We start from the raw sequence: 6016 nt of genomic DNA on the forward strand, positions 1-6016 counted from the left end.
CATTCTTGATGCAGGATGGCCGGGGTACCATGGGAGCTCATGGGATTGGGACCGTGGACCTTTGTGGACTGGAAGCCTTTATGGAAACCACATCAGCCAGTCCAGCTTGTCCCTAAGCCTGAAGACGCTGTTTTGGTCAGACTGATAAATATAGGTTCTGGTTCCACTCCAGGTTCCAGTCCTGGCTCTGACACTTTGCAACTGTGTGACCGTGGTTGGATCAGCTAACCTCTCTGTGCTTGTATTTCCTCGTCCGTGAAAGGACAGCGATAATGGAGCTACTTCACAGAGCTGTCATGAACAGTAAATGAGTCCATACACAGATTAGCATCTACTTATCCATTTTCTTGGAGGCTACTAGAAGATTGGCAGGGAGGTGGGCTCCAGCAAGAGTTCTTGACTGGTCCAGATGTCGTTAGGTGTCTGATGAGCCTGCAGGAACCAACTAGATCATTCTGGAGGACATTGGGGGCCCTAAGAGGAAGGAACCTCTAACCTCTGACCCTAACCCTAAGAGGAAGGAACCTGGAAGGAGGCAGGTGTAGGTCAGGGTGCCCGTCCTCCTCCATCCTTTCCCCATCCTGCTCGGCCTCCCCAGAGGCTGACGTGAGTGAGCCTCTGCACCTCATCAGCACACTCTGGGACTGACCCCCAACCAGCAGGAAGCACTGATTCCCTCTCCAGGGCTGCCTGCCTCTTGCACTACCTCCAGGAACTACTTCCTGCCTTTGTCGCTTCTGGCCTGGGAGTAGCCAGAGCTCCAGATACCAGCTGCACCAGCTCACTCACACCTTGTAAATAGCTCCCCTGTCTTTAAAGCTTCCTTAGAGTATCCTAATCTGGGACCACCTGCTGCGAGCCTGACCAGGACAGTCAGGGAGGAGACTCAACCGTCAAAACCACGCAGGTGTCAAGTAAGGAGGCCGAGTGTTTCCAGGGGCCCAAAGTGAGGAAGCAGTCCTCAGGAGGACAGTCCCAGGATGGGAGATGGGGAGCCAGAGCACATCGAGCTGAGGAGGGGAACAGGGTGAGCAACTGCACATGGAGGAGGAAGGCAGAGAAAATCGGCGCTTGACTGTATCTTAAGCAGCTGCGACACTCTGGGCTCCACACGACTTGGCCTGCCTAGCACTCACACTTGCAATTCATTAGTGTTAGTCACTCAGTTGTGTCCGACTCTTTGTGACCCCATAGCCTATAGCCCGCCAGATTTCTCTGTCCTTGGGATTCTCCAGGCAAGAATACTGGAGTAGATTGCCATTTCCTTCTCCAGGGGATCTTCCTGACCCAGGAATCAAACCTGGGTCTCCTGCATTGCAGGCAGATTCTTTACCATCTGAGCCACCAGAAGTGAAGTCGCTCAGTCATGTCCGACTCTTTGTGACCCCATGGACTGTAGCCTACCAGGCTCCTCCATCCATGGGATTTTCCAGGCAAGAATACTGGAGTGAGTTGCCATTTCCTTCTCCAATTCATTAGCAAAAAAGAAATTCCCAAAAGTCATCTCAGAACTAGGTGAAAGAAAATGAGACTAATTTCTTTCCAAATGTTAATCCTGTCTTCTTTATGCACTTATGCTGGCTTCCCTGGTGGCTCAGAGGTTAAAGTGTCTGCCTGCAGTGAGGGAGACCTGGGTTCGATCCCTGGTTCAGGAAGATCCCCTGGAGAAGGAAATGGCAACCCACTCCAGTATTCTTGTCTGGAGAATCCCATGGTTGGAGGAGTCTGGTGGGCTACAGTCCATGGGGTTGCAAAGAGTCAGACACGACTGAGCAACTTTACTTACTTGTGCACTTCAAATTGGTAAATTATACCTTAATAAAACCGTTAATAGATTTGGGTAAAGCAAAAATAAAATACCTTCACACAAAGAAAATTCCGAGGCCAAATGACTTTATTGGTAAATTGTGTCTAAGACATTTAAGGAAGAAGTTGTAAGAAGCCAACACAAAATCTTCCATAATTTGGGGAACTGGGAACACCCTCAATTCATTCTGTGAGGGCATCACTGCCCGGATACCAAAACCAGACAAATAGAAGAAAAATACAAACCCTCGTGAACGTAGAAGCAAAAATCCTTGACAAAAATTTAGCCAGTTGAGTACAATGTCCTGTAAAATGGACAATACTTCACGACAGACTGTGATTTACTCCAGGAATGCAGGGTTGGTTTAATATTCTAAAATCCACGTAATCTACCATATTTAACAGATGAAGAAGGTAAAACCGTATGATAATCTCAAAAGATAGAGGAAAAAAAACCGGATGGAATCCAGTACTCATTCATGATTTAAAAGCAAACGGAGACTTCCCTGGTGCTCCGGTGGCTGACTCCAGGCTTCTGCTACAGGGACGTGGGTTCAGTCCCTGGCTTCAGAACTAAGATCCAGCATGGTGCAGGGCCAAAAAAAGAGGATTTGTTAAACACTAAGGATATATTTTCTGAACATTTGTCATAATAAAAATGAATTTTCTTAATACTTTAAATATTTTTAAAATAATAAATACAAGCGGGGGGGAAAAAAAAAAAACCTCTTTGCAAACTAGAAATAAAAGGAACTTCTTTAAGCTGGTAAATGGTGTCTGTGGAAAAAACCTTTAGCTAACATAATACTACATGGTAAAAAAACTTTGCTTTGAAGGCTGGGAACAAAGCAAGAATCGGCATTCTCCACTTTTTTTTCCCCTACCACTTAACTTTCTGTTTTGAAATCATTTTAAGCCACAAAGAAGTTGCCAAACTAGAATTAGTGTTGCTGTGTTCCCTTCATGCTGTTACACAACCACAGCTCCGTGATCAAACTAGGAAATTGGCAATGTGCTCATCACTGTTCTTCACCCACCATCTCTTACGAGGTCCCGGACAGTGCAATTAGGCAAGAGAAAGCAGAATCTTTAGATTGGGAAAGAAAGGGTAAAACTGTCTTTTTTCACCAAGGACAAGTTCAACTAGATAGGAAAACCCTAAGGACTCTTCAAAAAAGACCTAACAGCTGAGTTTAGCAGAGCTGAAGGATACACAGTTCACATATGGAAATTAGTTTTATTTCTGTGCAGTGAACAACTGGAAAATTTTTGAGACAGCAGCATTTTTAATAGCACCCCAAAACGTGAAACAGATAAAAGTCTAACAAAATATGTACAAGATCTATATGCTGAAAGTATAAAATCCTGACAACTGGCGATACCAAGTATTGGTGAGCATTTAAACCACTGAAATAGTAATAGGAATTGCCAGTAGGGATGCAAAAATGGGTTCAGCCGCTTTGGAAATTTGACAGTTTCTTAAGAAGTTAAATATACACCGACCATGGGACCCAGTAATCCTGTCCCTCCACAAAAGAAATAAAAACTGACATTCATACAAAGACTTGTCTCTAAACGTTCTTAACAGTTTTATGTGTAATACAGTAGCCATCCCCCACCCTGCCCCTGTATCTGCAGAAGATACTTTCCAAGACTCCATTGGATGCCTGAAACTGTTCAGTTCAGTTGCTCAGTTGTGTCCGACTCTTTGCGACCCCATGAACCGTAGCACGCCAGGCCTCCCTGTCCATCACCAACTCCCGGAGTCTACCCAAACCCATGTCCATCGAGTTGGTGATACCATCCAACCATCTCATCCTCTGTCGTCCCCTTCTCCTCCTGCCTTCAATCTTTCCCAGCATCAGGGTCTTTTCAAATGAGTCAGCTCTTCGCATCAGGTGGCCAAAGTATTGGAGTTTCAGCTTCAACATCAGTCCTTCCAATGAACAACCAGTGTCGAGTCCAGCTTGACAAGCAGGGTTTCCGAAAGCACGATACAGCAAGAGAATGAGAAATGAGACACAAGAATTCAGAGAAAAGCGAGGATCAGGGGACCAACGCCACTCCAAGCTGAAGGAGCCGAAACTGAATCCAAGCCGGCTTTAGTATACTTTCAGCCGGGAATGAAAGAGTAAGCGGGGAGTTAAACTATAACTCATGTGGCCTTCAGGGCCAAAGAACAAAACAATCATTAACCATTGAGTAATTAGGAAATAGCAATCAATAACACATCAGTAACTAAGACTAATATTCTTATCTATAGATTTTCCACCAGATATGTAAAACATATGACTCTGAGACACCAGTTGAGAAATAGTCTGGGGTCCGTCTTCCGACCCCAGGATCATATTCTGTTTTCGAGACTATGAACTGTTCCCTCTGGACTTGTTCCAAGAGGTTCATGCCTTATAGCATCCAGTTTATCAATAATTATAAATTTCTTTTGCGGCCCTTGCCAGGGCCTGCTTTTCTTTTATTCTTCCTGTCTCCTACAAACCAGGACTGATCTCCTTTAGGATGGACTAGTTGGATCTCCGTGCAGTCCAAGGGACTCTCAAGAGTCTTCTCCAACACCACAGTTCAAAAGCATCAAGTCTTCGGCGCTCAGCTTTCTTTATACTCCAACTCTCACATCCATACATGACTACTGGAAAAATCATAGCCTTGACTAGACGGACCTTTGTTGGCAAAGTAATGTCTCTGCTTTTGAATATGCTATCTAAGTTGGTCATAACTTTCCTTCCAAGGAGTAAGCGTCTTTTAATTTCATGGCTGCAATCACCATCTGCAGCAATCTTAGAGCCCAGAAAAGTAAAGTCAGCCACTATTTCCACTGTCTCCCCATCTATTTGCCATGAAGTGATGGGACCGGATACCATGATCTTAGTTTTCTGAATGTTGAGCTTTAAGCCAACTTTTTCACTCTCCTCTTTCACTTTCATCAAGAGGCTCTTTAGTTCTTCTTCACTTTCTGCCATAAGGGTGGTGTCATCTGCATACCTGAGGTTATTGATATTTCTCCCGTCAGTCTTGATTCCAGCTTGTGCTTCCTCCAGTCCAGCGTTTCTCATGATGTACTCTGCATATAAGTTAAATAAGCAGGGTGACAATATACAGCCTTGACATACTCCTTTTCCTATTTGGAACCAGTCTGTTGTTCCATGTCCAGTTCTAACTGTTGCTTCCTGACCCGCATACAGATTTCTCAGGAGGTAGATCAGGTGGTTTGGTATTTCCATCTCTTTCAGAATTTTCCACAGTTTATTGTGATCTACACAGTAGGAGTACGCAGATCACCAGTTGCCAGGGTTGGGGGCTGGTAGAGGAGATTGTCAGCAAAGGGCCTAAGAGAACCTTGAGAGATGATAAGAATGTTCTCTATATTACGGTTGTGGTTACCGTCTGTATACATTTGCCAAAGCTCATTAAATTGATGCACTTTATTGTATGTAAATTATCAGATCTCAAGTAAGTCCTTTGAAAAAGTGGTTGACATGCCAGCAGTCCCCCTTCTTGGCTGTGTAACTAGGTGGGCTTCCCCTCTCTGCACCTCTGTTTTCTCATCTATTAAAGAGTTAATAAGAGGATTGCCTGATGGTCCAGTGGTTAAGAATCTGCCTGCCAATTCAGGGAACACGGGTTCGATCCCTGGTCTGGGAAGAGTCCACATGCCTCGGGGCAACTAAGCCTGTGTGCCACAACTACTGAGCCCATGTGCCTAGAGCCTGTGCTCTGCAACAAGAGACGCCAGCACACTGCGAAGCCCGTGCAGGACAACTGGAGAGTGGCCCCTGCTCACTGCAGCTAGAGAAAGCAGCGAAGAAGCAGCTAGAGAAAGCAACAAAGACCCAGTGCAGCAAAAATAATGAATAAATAATGTTTTTTAAAGAGTTAGTAAGAGTTCCTTAGAAGAAAAGCTATGACAGCATCTTAAAACCTAGACAGCAGGAAAGAGACACGTGTACCCCAATGTTCATCGCAGCACTGTTTATAATAGCCAGGACATGGAAGCAACCTAGATGTCCATCAGCAGATGAATGGATAAGAAAGGTATGGTACACATTTCACACCAGTCAGAATGGCTGCGATCCAAAAGTCTACAAATAATAAATGCTGGAGAGGGTGTGGAGAAAAGGGAACCCTCTTACACTGTTGGTGGGAATGCAAACTAGTACAGCCACTATGGAGAACAGTGTGGAGATTCCTTAAA

Source organism: Bos javanicus, chromosome 19 (genome assembly GCF_032452875.1).
Source record: "Bos javanicus breed banteng chromosome 19, ARS-OSU_banteng_1.0, whole genome shotgun sequence".
NCBI classification, from domain to species: Eukaryota; Metazoa; Chordata; class Mammalia; order Artiodactyla; family Bovidae; genus Bos; species Bos javanicus.